Genomic DNA, 16222 nt, shown 5'->3' with positions numbered 1-16222 from the left:
GTTACAATGCGTATAAGTTAAATTTTGTTTTACACGAGAGAGCAGCTATGAAGACGTGCATATGACTGGTGCGGTATTAACAAAAGATCGCGTGACCCAAAGACAAAGGCAACCGACAATTGTTGAGTTGAAACGCTAATTCTCTTCAACCGAATTCCATAACATCTGAAAGTGTCATAACAACATTCAATATATATTTCTTAGTTTTAACACATTCAAAACGGGGTGTCGTTTATCGTTTTCTGACGAAACTTCTCTTTACCGGCGGGCTCAACTACACAAAGTTTCAACCCTTGGTTGAATTTTATTGCTGCTTGTTTGCGTTTGAGCTTGAGCTGGCAGGCTCACACACGTATTATATGTAGGCTGACCATACGTACCGTTTTTTTGTTTTTTTTTTTCATATTTCCAGGCCGTCCCGTCGTTTTAATAAAAATATCAATTTTGTCCCGTTTTAATAAAAAAAGTTTTAAGTCTTATTTTTTAGAGCTTTAAGTCTATCCTTGCAATGTCAAATAGGCGAAACTGCAGCTTTAATGACGATCTCCAGAAAGAATTCAAATTTATTTAGCTGGACAGACTGTGTACAAGTGATGAAACAAAAGTACATATTTTTTCTGAAAGGAGCGAATAACACCTAGACTTTCAAGACTTTTGTAATATTGTAGCGTTTATTCTTTGTCTTCCAGGAAGTATAGCACATGTTGAGAGAATATTTTCTGTTATGAACAGTATGTGGTCAAAGGAGAAATCTAGATTAGGTGTTGAGACAATGAGGGCTATGTTAGTTGTAAGACAAAATTGTGTCATGGAGTGTGGGAAGTTTTATAAGATGCTGAAAGATTGAAATTTGATGCATAAGATCACTTCATCGGAGAAAAATTCATGTTAAGATCGTGGTGAAATACAGTCCCCCCCCCTTTATGTCTACCTAAATGTTTGTATGGGTTCTGTCACTGAAGAATAATGGTAAGCTCAGTATGTTTATGTAATCCTTCCTTATCGTGTGATGGTACAGTACCCGTGAGTCCCCCTTTTTACGGGGAGAATACGGCACCGTCTAGAGACCCCAAATTTTATTCGGGCTCCGGAACCGGCACAGGCTGATGAATCAGGCCTGTGGCTGGGTCAGTATTCCTTGCTGTATTCCGTGTGTGTGTTCACGAGGCCGGTTTGCCTGATTGCGGGATGAAAAACCCCAGATAAACTGGCAGAAAAACCCTGCTGTCCATTCCCAAGACCAGCTAACTTGGCTATGGCTGAGGAAGATCCTTAAGTTCCTCGCGTCGTCGACGGAATCGAACCTAGGACACTCCTTCCCCAGGCATATGGTTGCAAAGTGCAAAGCCACTAGTCTAACCGTGCGGACTGTTTATGTAATAAAACTTTATCGTCTTTTTCATGAATACAGATTACATAACCCTCGTCCCTTTTATTGCTATCCCAATGTCCCGTTTTTGTCTCAAGGAAATATGGTCATCCTAATTATATGGCATGTTTCAATTCATAGTATAATTTTATTTGAAGTTAGCCTTTGTGATCTGTCATAATGATATCGAGAATTTCAAATGAATAAATTCATGTAATCGAAAAATTGGACAATAGTTTTTAGTTATTGTGTTTTCAGTGCAACATGTGGTTTTGCTTGAGTCTATAGCATAGTTTCTTTGAGAGGGAACATGTGATTCATTAGTTAGCGCCGTTTTTATTCCAGCTATCTGTAATTGCACTATTTGTTGAGAAATATATTTATTACACAGATTGCAAACTTTTTAATGTCTTTTTTCGTAAAGTAAAATCAGGGGTGTGAGTTATACGCGAGAGCAAGTTATATTCCAGTAAACATGCTAAGCGTTTTGCTGACAAGTTGACATCCTTCTGCTGCTTCCCCTTGCTCAGCTGACTTCTATGGTGAGTTACAATGCATAAATATTTTTCTCACTACCGTTTTTTTTTTCAAACCAACATCATTAAAATCAATTTAATAATACAATAATCAATTTTACGCTGAATAATATTATAAATTTATATATAAATAAATATTATAAACAAAATAAAATAGTACTTATAAATTATAATTTTTTTATAAAATATTATAAATAAATATATATTATATTATAAATTCATAAATAAATAAGTTAAGTTAGATTAATTTTTCCCCTATTTAAAACTGCCCAGCATGTCAGCAACTCGAAGTTAAATTTTTGGCATGCAACAGCACATCAGCATCTCGCTTTGTAAATTTTTGGTATACATGCACATAAAAAGCTCCACCACCACTGTGCTAGATGAAAGGCGAAATGACTAACTACCTGCATTTATATTTGTTGTCTTTGAATTCATGTGGGTTATGGCGGATTTTTCTAAATTGGCCAAATATTATAAGGGCACCTCCATGGAGTCCAAAGACTCATCCCAGGAGCCTAAATCTATCATGCCTCTTCTTAAACCCATTAACAGACAAAGCACTCACAACTGACTCTGGCAACCCATTCCACTCATTCACAACTCTCCAAACAAAAAAAATCTAGTCCTCATACCTCTAACAACCACAGCTTTATTCAACTTCCAGGCATGACTCCTTGTTCTGATTTCTTTAGCCAAGTGCTGAAACATTTCTCCTCCATCAATCCTATAACACTCCCTTTAAGTAACTTAAATGTTTCTATCATATCCCCTCTTTTTCTCCTATCAACCAACTTCTGCAATCTTCCCTCATAGGAACATTCCATGGGCCACCATCTTGGTCACTCGCCTCTGAATCCTCTCATGCCCAAGAAAACCAGACTTGAGCACAGTAATTCAGATGTGGGCCCTATAAATAAAGAGGAATTACAACTTCCTTATCTCTACTTGTTAATGTGTTCTTCAATAGTCAAGTAATCTAATAAGCTACCTTAACAACTTGACAATGTCTTCTAAACTTCGACTCTGTCTACCACCCCTTAATCTCTAGCTTCACGTATTTCTTGTACACTACCATCAATGTGTTACATGGCTTGTGATCTATTTATTCCAAAGTGCATAACTTTACATTGATCCACACTAATCTGATACCCATTATTTTTTGCTCACACTGACAGCCTATTCAAATCACCCTGCAAGCTCTCCACATCACCTTGACTATTACTCTACTTAATTTCACATTATCAGCAAACAACTGAATATTTCCTTTCAGGTTATTTCCTATCATTTATGTACAAATTAAACAGCAATGGTCCCAGCACTGAACCTTGCAGCACACCACTAGTCACCTTTTTTCGCCTCGATTCTGCCCCCGGCAGCCACCCTCTTATCCACTTAACCAGTGTCATATTCATCCCCATTCCATGTGGTATTCTGTTCAATGCCTTTACAAAATCATCGTGTATCCATTTCCTTTATCCAACTCAGCTGTTGCTCAATTGTAAAAAGTTTGTAATTTACAAAGGCATGACCGACCCTTCACAAAGCCATGTTGACCCTCATACAATATGTTTTTATCTACCCATTCTTGAATTCTCTTTTTCATAATTTTTTCTAATACTTTTACACCACGTTTCAAATACCGATTGGTCTATAATTTGCAACTGCAGTCTTAGAACCATCTTTATGCAAATGAATTATTTTGCCCTCTTTCCACTCCCTTGGAACTCTACCAGAGCTGAGACTTAAAGAGCCTAGTCAAAGGCATCGCCAGCTTCCTTGCACATTCTCGCAAAACCCTAGCTGATATCCCATCTAATCCCACATGGACAGAAAGACCGCTGATATGACACACAACTACCATCCCATGTTAGAAGTCTGTCAGTTCAGCTGAACGTGTTATCTTGGAATCGAGTACAGTGCAAAACGTGCAGCACATCCCACCATTTATACCAGACTTATGCAGATAGTCCCTGAATATTTGCATGTGGTAGAATTCGAAATGTATTTTTTGAATTTTCTGCAATATCCTATAACTTCCCATTCATCCACCTGTTCCACACATTAGTGTCTATTGCACAGGTTAAATCAGCAATCTCCCTAGGATATTGCAAAGTGGTCACTCAGTAACTCGACTATTCCGCTTCTGTCTCCTCATGACCATCATCACTCATTAAGGTTAATCTTCCTCTTACTTGTCACATAACGAAAGAATTCTTTGGGATTTCTTCTGGCCTGCTTGGCTAGATTCTTTTCATAATCTGATTTCACCTTCCTTACCATGCTGGTCATCTTTCTTGCCCGAGCCTTGTACTGTTCATGAGTTTGCTGATCACCTTTCTCTTTATATAACCTCCACAGCATTTTCTTTAACTGCAGCTCGAGATTAATGATATTGCTCATTCATCCAACTCCTATCTGATTAATCCTCCTTACCTTAGGTATACATTTAATATTGCTTCCTCTAGATGACCCCTAACTATCTCCCCTGAACTACTAACATCCTTACTCTGCAGTGTTTTAAGCTTCTTCCTAAGCTTGTCATAATCACCTGTCTCGTAGTTCCACATATACCCCTTCTTGACAGAATATTCCTCATATCAACTAACTCTAGATTGAATGAGGGGAAAAACTTGGAAAAAGTTTATTTGATGACTTAGATTTCGGCCGAAGCAATAAGGTTAAAAGGCAAGTGTGTTTTATCTGTTAATTGCGTATTTTCTTGTCCGGTTGGCCTATTTTTATATATTTATATAGGGGAAAAAAAAAAAAAAAAAGACGTTTCCTGGAGGAAAATTCTATCACCTCCATTTGCGAGTGAATAAATCGTCATCAGTTTAAAAGCCCTTATGTGTATATAAAGGGCTCCCTACATCTTACATGGATTTCTAAACTAGATTTTTTTTTTTTTACCGAAGGGGAAATATCTTGAGATCCTCTCGAATGCATTAGAGGACATTTTCAACTTATTGGTGGCTAGAATTTAAACTGTAATGGTCTTTTGTCTGCAGACAAAAGTCATGGCAGTTACAAAGAGGCTACGTAGGTCTTCTATTAATAGTGATGCTACTTCCTAGATTTATTATTAAATAACAATACACTGGAAGTTTACCAAATCGATATCCAAAAACATTAACAGAATGCTCCTACCCCTTTTGAGTAGTGAAAAAAGTAGATATATATTATATTAAAAAAAAAAAAATCAGCTAACATCTTTTATTCCCGTATGTATATATATAGGGAGTAGGCAGTTCAATCTCCACTGGTATCCAGAGATAGCCAGGCCCAAAGGCCACCACTAACTTAAGCAGCAGCAGCGAAGAGACGGCTCAACAAGTGCTGCTATCTCGTGGTCCTACCCCTTTTGAGTAGTGAAAAAAGTAGATATATATTATATTAAAAAAAAAAAAATCAGCTAACATCTTTTATTCCCGTATGTATATATATAGGGAGTAGGCAGTTCAATCTCCACTGGTATCCAGAGATAGCCAGGCCCAAAGGCCACCACTAACTTAAGCAGCAACAGCGAAGAGACGGCTCAACAAGTGCTGCTATCTCGTGGTCCTTAACCCTAACACAATATTTTAATGTCTGAAATAGTGTGGGTTCTATGGTCGATTTTCTTGAGTTTACAGGACGAAGAATCCGAGTTTCCGGGAGGGAAAAAAAACCGCCTGCCCGTGCGCCAGAGCTCGAGTAACTCGGGAACCGGCCGAAAAAGGTTTAAAAAGATCGCCAACTATAACTCACGGTAAGTTCTATTTTTGTTTCATGAGGCAAAGGGGTTAATTTTTTTTTAATTAAATGGTGTATATATATATATATAATGTTTGACTAATTAGTCCATGATAAATGAAAGAGAAGATTCTCAAAATCATAACTTTCGATGACAAGGCGGGATGGAGATCGGCCTGCCTACCTTATTTTCAAGAGTTGGAACAAAAAGAAGTCCGCTATTTCTTGTGGGAAATAAAAGACTAAGATTTAAGTTTATTATTTCATTTGCTATATGTGTGGTTTCCAAACTTTTCTAATGAGTATAATTATAATTGCTAGTAAAATAAAGTTTAAAATAAATGATTTCATTAGTGACTAAACTTTAATGAGTGTGGGGTCAAGATTTATAAAACAGGGTTTCGCACTAATTAATTTTATTGGATAAAAATCTATCCACAGTAATGCTCACAACTCCAGCTCTGCAATTAGATAAATTACTTGGACATCATCCCCCCCACCCCACCCCACCTCCAGCAGTGTGTGTTACCAGCTTGCAAACCACTGCATCACATCATTATAATATAATATAATAGCCGATTATCATAAATTATCAATGCTCAGAACTGTACATTTTATTTTCTTTCACACACAAGAGGCAGCCAAAGTCTGTAGCAAATGCCGTGCGTGTACTTCAGGTAGTTCCCCGAGGGAGGGAGAGGTGGTGAAATCAACGACAATGGATTAGTCCATAAAATGTTCCATGATATAAGGTGTTTTAAAAGGCATAACGGAACCTCCGTAGCTGAATCGGTAACGATATCCTTTGAATGGAAATGTTTGGGCTCGAACCCTGACATCAGATTATCAGAACCATTGCCTCCTCAGCTTCCATAAAAAAACTAGGATTTCTCTTTCGCTGAAGACCTTCACCTCAGAACGGTTGTTAACCTTATACTAATCACAAATCCGCCTAGCTATTGAATACTGCTCACATTTGGGATTGGGGGAATCCTAAGACTTCCTCAAAATGCTTGATTCAATAGAGGAAGGCAATTAGATTGATTAATAACTCGTCTACCAACTCGCTCCATCCACTTTCGCACAGGCATTGTTTGTGCAGTATGTGTTTTATATTTCAATGCAAATGTTCAATATTAAATGAAATAGCATCAATAATGCCCCCCCCCCCCACTCAGTACTAATTCCGTTGGATTACGTGTGGTTGTAGCCCAACGTCCCTTCACAGTACACCATAGAACGTTTTTTTTTTAAATTATTTAAATTATAATTTAAATAATTTAAAAGGATTTCAATTAAATGTAAACAAGTTTCTCCTTTCTCAACCCGCTATCCATACACTGTACTACCTTACTAGGTTGATTAAACAATCTCTCATGCATGTGTTCAAAAAAGATGCCTTAATTAACTGGACTCTGCTCCACCCTATACCTCATTGGTATCCATATCACCAGTTCCATAATCACATCCATTTGTTTCATATTTACATAAGTTCCATATCTTGTCAAGCACCTTTGCAAAATCCAGCATCACTGAATAGTCGTTGTCCTTATCCAGCTGAGCTGTCACTATCATAATTATTATATTATATAAAATGTTCCCCCTTTTGCCTTCACGCATACACACCTAGTCTGCGAGACCACATATCGGTGGTGGCATGCACAACATCCAACAAGAACGCTGCCAATGCCTGCTTCAAATCCACCTTCAAGCTGGTGATGCTGGGGTGTCCTTTCTTGCAGGCTTCTCTCTTAAGCTCCAAGCACAATTTGAAGTCAATGGATTCAGATCAGGACTTCCAGATGGCCAATCAAATAGTGATATGTAGTCAGACATATTTGTCTCCAACCACTGTTGTGTAGTCCTCACCTTGTGTGCAGGGGCCGAGTCCTGTTGGAAGATCCACTGTCTACATGAAACAAGGTGTTCAGGACACCATACCAGTTTCTGGCAGGGTGTCTTGATATACTTTAGCAGAGGTTTTGATCCCTTTATCGGAGAAATGGAACTTGGATATCCCTTAATATGTCACCTCCACACCAAACCATCACTGATGTGGGGGTGATAATTATCTGAATCCTGCGTACTGTGGCATGTGCCATGCATGCGACCATTCGGGTATGCTCTGGATGGTCGCATGCATGCCCGACTCCTCGATGGTGAAAAATCTTCTCATCTGTCTGTTGTTTGCTTACTGGTGGAGATGTACCTTTGATGTTATCACCCTCTGACACATAAGATGGGGTGTTAGGAAGTGTCTAGTAGAACAATGATAGGCTCTCCCAAATCATCAGTTAGAACATGTGACAGTGTTCTGTGCAAAACGTTCATCTTTTGTAAATCACTCTGTATTCTCGTAGGATTACAGCAGGCATCATGCCTTCACAGCTGCTGCATCCTAACTCAGTGTGGTTAACCTGTTCTTCGGCAGTCAGATACATCTTCTATATCATTATAATGGTCCAACACAAACATCTTACTGATCCCCCGAGTATGTTTTCTGTTGTGTTGAAAATAAGAGGTGGCTGATTCCACTATTGTGTGGTCCTTGCATTTTTGAATGGGCCAAGTCCTACTGGAAGATCCACTGCCTACATGAAACAAGCTATTATTTAGGGACCTTGTGAAATACTATTACAGCTACACAGTTCTTATAATGTCCCCCACTGTATGTTAAATCATACAACTATACAACACTCTCCCTCCCTACTGATGTGCAATTCTGTGATAGCACAAGGGTGTACAGAAGTTGTAACAGTACTTATGGGCAAGACTGTATGAGAAGAATTCCATATGCTCATTTACTTTTTTGCTAATGCTATTCCCTACATTACCCCCCCCCTCAGTGGCAGGGTAATGTAGGGAATAGGAAATGGCAACAAGGGAATTAATGATGACATTAAACTACTAATGGTTAAAACTTTTCACGTACTCATCATTAAGAAATCATTTGAAAAATATAAATTATTGAATGGTAAAGGTCACTTCAATATTGCTAATTACAGTCACAACACTCACTATACTCTATAATAAACTCTCAGTCTTGGTAAAAAAAATAACTGTGAATGCTATGGTAAAGGAAATCCACAAAGCAAATTATTTCTTTATCATTGCCTCTGCAAGCTGACTGCATTCAAATGTGCAAGAAGAAATAAAATTAAGAATTAGACTGATATCTATATTACGACAGTTGCAGTTATAAAGAATTCAAAAGCAGTTAAATAATTCTAAACTGTTTATTTTTGTCTAACCAGTATGGTTTTAAACTAAATATGCAGAAAGATAAATAGTACGGCAGCGATTTTCTCAACATCTGCAAAGTATTTGATTAAGTTCATGATCTGCTTCTACAGAAAACATACAGATATGGCAATAGAGGTATAGTAAATGAGTGGTTTAAATCCTATTTGGAAAACAATTACTTTTGGGGGATCTATGCCAGGGATTGGAAATCTTTTTGAAAAAAGCCAGATACTAAATATTTTGCACTAAGCAAAAGAGGTAAAATCGAGGATATCATGTATTTATATTTATATACGATGATGATGATAATAAAAATTTGTGAAAATCGTTTTCTAACATAATGCATTATATAATTGTGTACAACCAGATTTTGGAGAAATTACAAGTATGTAATTCTTTCTTATGAGACATAATTATGCTTAGCTGAGGTTGAAAATTAACATTTCCATTCATCAAAATCAATTGCAAATACTCATCAAAAAAGGCTGATCTGTAACAAGATTTTAGGTTAGAAAAATATCTCAGAAATTGTCTTTTCCAAACCACAAAATTTAACTACAAACACGTACCTATATTTACAGATGTAAACTGTTCATACATGCGACTAAGGAAAAAACTAATGGCACCCAAAACACTGTCAAATTAGCAATGAGTGCAAGTGGCATTGCATACCAACAAACATACAACATATGGTCACTGCTGCAACTACACATGCTATGTGAAAGCAGCCATAGATCATATGCAGGTGAATGGGCATTGGCTGGAGCACATTAACACTATTCCATGAATACTGAAACAGCAACTTCTCTGTTCTCAAAATTCATTTAAAAAACATCCTTAACTGATGGGCCATAGTGTAATAGGAAGAAGGCTGTAGTTTGCCAACTCTGGTCTATATCAATGAAACAAAAATTATTTGTAAAAAAATATTGATAAGACTATCCCGTTTTTATAATATATTTTTAGTTTAATCCTTTATCCAAGTGTAAGCAAACAAAGTTTGTGCCTTAAGTATCTTCGGGCCTGAGGCAACTCGTGGTAAAGGTGGACCAAGCTCTTATCACTTCTTGTCTTAGCATCTCCCATAACGCAAAGCACATCTCCTTGCAGACATATAATGCTAAGAATTACAGGAAGGGCCACTACCCAGACCGATTTTGACCTTTATTGAGGTCTTGTCAATGGGAGCCAGACCCAGAGGTGGTGATACTAAGGTGGAAGGCAATGGAGAAGTCATATTTACCTATACGAGTTGCCAAAAGGTGTCTCACCTTAATATTAAATTACTCTGGATTTAAAGAAAGATGTTGGAAGTTTTTCCCTTGGTTAGACTATAATAAATTTAATGTAATCCTTTATCCAAGTGTAAGCAAACAAAGTTTGCGCCTGAGGTATCTTCAGAACTGAGGCAACTCGTGGTAAAGGTGGACTAAGCTCTCCCATCACTCCTTGTCTTAGTATCTCTCATAATGCAAAGCATATCTCCTTGCAGACATGTATAATGCTATGCATTAAGTCATGGGAGATACTAAGACAAGTGATGAGAACTTAGTCCACCTTTACCACAAGTTGCCTCAGTCCTGAAGATACTTCAGGCGCAAACTTTGTTTGCTTACACTTGGATAAAGGATTACATTAAATTTATTATAGTCTAACCAAGGGAAAAACTTCCAACATCTTTCTCTAAATCCAGAGTAATTTAATAAGGTGAGACAGCTTTTTGCAACTCGTATAGGTAAATATGACTTCTTCATTGCTTTCACCTTAGTATCACCACCCCTGGGTCTGGCTCCCACTGATGAGACCTCAATAAAGGTCAAAACTGGTTGGAAGCTTGGGTGATGAATGGCAATGCTGTAGCCCATGAAGTTTTAACTGAGGCTCGGCTGTTGTGTCATCCAGGTCCTGGGTGGGAATAACGAATGGCAATGCTGTAGCCCGTGAAGCTAACTGAGGCATGGCTGTTGCTGTTACCCCTCGGATGAGATATGAGCGGCTCTGCTTGCTGGTGTGGTGAGCCTGCCACAGTGTAGAGCCAACCAGTTCTGAGAGTTCTTCTCAGTAGCAGGGTGAGCCTGTTACTGAGGAGAACAACACTGAGTTTTTGGAGTTTGACCTGTACTTGAACATTCAATAAAGATCGAAACTGGTCTGAGTAGTGGCCCTCACCAATAATGCATAGCATTATACATGTCTGCAAGATGTGTTTTGCATTATGAGAGATACTAAGACAAGGAGTGATGAGAGCTTGGTCCACCTTTACCACAAGTTGCCTCAGTCCTGAAGATACTTCAGGCACAAACTTTGTTTGCTTACACTTGGATACAGGATTAAACTAAATTTATTATAGTCTAACCAAGTGGAAGGAAAAAAAACTTCCAATATCTTGTTTTTAATTTATGTTAACAACTTATATAGATTATTCGAAGTCTTCACCTGGTAAATCAGCACTTCGCAGTGCTGATTTACCGGGCAGAAAGTACTCATTTGTTATATCACATAAACCAAGCTAAGCTTAATGAAATTAAATGGCTTTATTAATAATCACTTTAAAATAAATTTAGAAAGCTTGCTATTCAGTATTAAGTTTCTGAGATGCTTATAATACCCATGAAGAAATTCCTCACTTTGGTATATCTGCTGGTGGAGAGATAATTCAACTAATATGCTTCTTCTAATAAGAAATCAAAACAGCAAAATTAAGAACTCTTAATTCTGATTTATCCTCATGCATCACACACACACACACTGGTTAACTATTTATACTGTTATTTACTCTATATGAGAAACTACATTCTAATTTTCCTTAATAATTAGAGATCACTGTATTTTTCTCTTGTAAAGTGTCATATGTTTTTATGTATGAGGTATGCTAATTTCAGTTTTAATAAATTTCAAATGTCAGTTTCAATATAGTACTTTTACTGAGCACTTGTGTTGCTACCATTTCCTTTGGTAAATTCCACGACCTGAGGATAGAACAAAATATTAAATGTAACTTAATTAACAGGCACATAGAGATTTTCATACAGAGAAGGTAATAGAGGAAAAGTACTGCTATGGCAATTTTAAAAAATAAGGCTGTGGAATGTAACATTCAAGAAAGTATAGGTGTCAATATTTGCAACCAATAAGAGTCAGCTCAACGTGGCTTAGACATCTACAGTTATTTGCAAAATTTAACATTTGGGCACTAATATCTGTAATCATGCCAAATGAAATTCAAAACAGCCCAGTGCATGCGATGTTAAACAGACAATTTCTGGTCATAGTTGTTGGACTAAAGTGCTGAAGGCAATGTTGGTATCATAATTAATAATAAGTTTAATATTTCTTAATTAATCTTAAGTTCAATAATTATTAAGACAAGCCACACTTCTCTTAATAATGATAAAATTCAATGATCATCCAAACTTGGATTTCCAAAGGTGAAAAGGCTGTTATCATACAGAGAGAACATATAGTATATCAAACTATACCAAAAATAAAGTGAAGAATTTACAGCTTAACTTGTTAAAAATGTAGGACTTTGATGTGCAGAAGTCAGATTCAAAAGAAAGTGAAAACTTTACCTTTTATTTTTACTTGCATACTTCAAGCTTTGCAAAAATTATTTTGAAATAGAGAGGGGAAGAAAAAGTATAAAATCAAAATTCAGTGTCTGTAACAAATGTATTAAATTTGGTGTTGGTACATTTGTTTTTAAATAAAAAAAACTTAAAGCTGTATACTTCCCCAATTCTAGTATTCCCTTTATTCCTAAGATTAATCACTTATTATATAAGATAGTTCAACACTGATACATAATGTCAAAATTGCGTCCTCTGAAGTCTACACATGAGATATATTCAAATCACACACACTGGTTTTTTTTAAAAAAAAAAGCTTTCATACAATGTTAAAATCTGTGTACGTTAAACACAAAACTAATTCTCAGAGTAGCAGTGGCAGGAAAAAAAAATATCCCTTCATTCATTTATGAACAGGCACTTTAAACAATGGAAAAATTTCCACAATATCTTTGTGGTCTTTGAACAAGGGGATCAATATCTATTTACAAAATAACTTACAGGCTTTTGATAATTTTGGCTAATATTTAAAGCTTCTAATTCAATATTTTTTTAAAGGTTTTATGCGTTAAAAAATGGTCACAATTGATATACATAAATTGCCATTGGAAAAATCAATGCCAACAATTTTGTTATTTGATTCTACAGCAAGAGATAACAAAAAACAATCAACATCCTGCCAATAAGAAATTTAACAACAGAGGACAGAAATTCCACAATTTCCCCTGATTACATAAAAGCTCACTTCCACAATACTGAAGAATACAGAAACAGTGTAAAAATAATTGTCAAATAGTTCAGCGACCTCCCAACACCGTGCTAATACAAAATCCAACCGTGGATGACTATGCATATGTGGTGAGCAACTTAAACAGGAACCTCTTCTGCCATCCAGATGTTAGCATGTAAAGCATGGTAGAAGTACTAGAAGATTATGAAATCACAATATTGAAGAATTTATAGTGCATCCCCCCCCATGCTTTTAATTTTGTATATATATACATATTAAGGATATTGTTCATCTGCAAATAAAAATCAGCGAATTTATGGCTAATCAACAGTAACATAAAGAAACGATTACCATAATAGCAATTCATATCAATGACACATTCCTGAACACTTCAAAACCTCGTAAAATAATAATCCAATAGTAATTTTCATATAATTGGCAAAATGCTACAAAAGTACAGGGATTTTTCATGTGGTGCATGTGTGAGCACACACACACACACACACACACACACACACACACACACACACACACACACACACACACACACACCAGTTTGTATATAAGTGTATACAAATTCACAGCTATTCACAATCTACATGCAATTTGGAAGCAGAAAAAAGCAGTAACTGTTACATAATGGACGCTAACCCACTTTGGCTTTAACAAGTTGTTTTTTTTTTTTTTTGTTTTTTTTCCTTTTCCACTCCTTGTAGATATATTTAAAAATCCCCTTTCCCTGCACACGCACACACACAATTTCAAACTACAAATTACACTTATTTACAAAACACCAAACTTGTCCCCTGTGGGATTTTATCTCCTTTTTTTCATCTTCTCAGTACAAATACAGTTTAGTAAATAGGTAGCAGTTAGCCAATAACCAATCAGTTGGCTCATCTGGCAAAGGCACAACAACAAAACAGGATGATAGGGGACAAGTCTGTATGTAATTTAACCTTCTCCACATGAAGGCATGAGAAGCAGTAATAGTAAAATAGTACATAATTTGAACTCTGCTGATGACCTTGTAATGGGTCCAGTTTTGCTTGCATACGACCCCATTTAGCACCGAAGGTCCTGAATATACACAACTAAGTTCATTTCATCACATATAAGGAAATTTGCAACTTTACTCAGAAGTGTCACAGGTAGACATCTGCTTCAAGATCACAAGTTGAAAGCAAAAGCAGGAAAACTTCCACTTCCATTTCGAGCATGTGTTTTGGCATTTAGGCATGCACTAGATACTGAATGAAGTAAAGCCATTCACAATTCATCCCAACAATCCTCAAAAAGCAGAATTTCTTCAGTTGCACATGATGAAGAGCTCCAATAAAAATGGCAAACTTTTCAAATTCTGTAAAGAGAAAAAAAAGTTTATATTCGATAAACGAAAACTTAATTTAAGTGAATCTGATATAATATACTTCATATACCAAAATTAAGTACAAGATGCCTGTTATATTCATCATTACTTCTTTCAAATGAAACACCTCTGCAATATAATCACTAGTTTTTTTTTTTTTTTTGCTTTTTAAATTCTAGTAATATAAATGTATTGTTCATAATGAATAACAGCTTTAATACAAAAGAAATTTCAGTAAAACTAGTCTTTAAAAGTCTACATATTATTCATATTAAAATTAATGCAATCTAAATTTACAAATAGCTAGTGTCTGTCATAATAACTGTTGGCAGGTACATGGTAAAAGGAAAACTGGAAGATCTAAACTGAGATGGGAAGATTGAGTGATCAAAATGTTAAGGCTCCGGGAGTGAGATAACTGGTGATTTTAGCAATGAACAAGGACAATTAGCAGACGTTTATGAGAAAAGCCAGGGGATGATGTAAACTTCTAACTGGAGGATTCATCAACCCATCTTTGAGTGAGTGAGAGGGAGAGAGATCAAAATCCACACCTGCTCTATGTCTCCTTCCCCACATCTCTAGGGTATACTGTATATTATTAAAGCTTATATCTCCATGTAGATAGTTATCTTTCCAAATGCCAAACCCATTCTGACCCACTTTAATTTCAATGAGGGATACTAACTCATCTTTTATTGTTTGAAGTTTACACCGAGGCAGCTAGAGTCACAAAGCAAATATATATCTTGTCGCTTTTAACATGTTTTTTTGGCTGAGTTGTGGGGAGCATGTTCCCGGCTACAACTGAGAGCAGCACACTCAATTTCAGAAGAAAAGAACTAGAAAAATTCTTCTTCGAACAGCACTATTATCAACTCATTTCTTAATGATACTAATCCAATAAGCAACAATTCCTACAAACTAATAAGATGGATGTACCATCAATGTTCCAATGGAAATCCAGAATACAATCTATTTTTCCTTTTCAGATTTCACTCAATAATCTTTTAAAGCTTATCAACTGATCATACTTAGTGAAAAGTCATTAAAACTCACTATTTCTGCACAGAAATAGTGAGTGAATTTATCAGGATATGTTATAGTAGATGGTGAGCTATGAATTAAATTCATATAATCTTGAAAAACTATTCTAGAAATCCCACACAGAACTTTTTCCATGTCACTTTAAGCATCCAATAAGCAAGGTTATGGTCTTACACCAGAACAGAACAGAAATGCTATCTATTTGGCCAACCAGTGGCAAAATGAATAATTTTTGATAATTATAGGAGCAGCAGCATATGGGCCTGAGCTCACTCCATACTGCCACTGTATACACTATATATATATATATATATATATATAAATGTTATGCAGATTATCATGGGTGAACTAAGGTTTACTAATTCCTAAACCTTGCGTTGGAAACCAAACATGGAACTTTATCAGGACACTTCAGAACTCCATTAAGCACACTATACAATGAAATTCTCGTGGAAAGGATTAGACGTTGGTTATGCATTTTTAACTAAGTATTTTAAGGAAATTACAAAGTCACTAAGATATACATTAAAATAAAATTTAATATACTTCAATATTTCGGCAACGTCACGTTGCCATTTTCAAGAAACTTAAGTACAAGACACATGCACACAGGCACAACAAACA

At 36.2% G+C, this 16222-nt stretch overlaps 1 protein-coding gene across 1 annotated transcript in view; it reads right to left on the bottom strand.

The window, feature by feature from the left end:
- Positions 1–12611: 12611 nt before the first annotated feature.
- larp (La related protein) overlaps positions 12612–16222 on the bottom strand; it is a 321561-nt gene continuing 317950 nt past the window's right edge. Inside the window, exon 21 of the mRNA XM_090396411.1 lies at positions 12612–14542. The gene's annotated coding sequence lies outside the window, so the exon portion shown is untranslated. The remainder of the gene's footprint in view (positions 14543–16222) is intronic.

The sequence above is a fragment of the Typopeltis vanoorti genome, chromosome 8 (assembly GCF_054136105.1).
Source record: "Typopeltis vanoorti isolate ZY-2024b chromosome 8, IOZ_Tvanoo_1.0, whole genome shotgun sequence".
Classification (NCBI taxonomy): Eukaryota; Metazoa; Arthropoda; class Arachnida; order Uropygi; family Thelyphonidae; genus Typopeltis; species Typopeltis vanoorti.
Note: the sequence above shows the minus strand (reverse complement) of the source record. Positions and strands in the feature narration are given on the sequence as shown.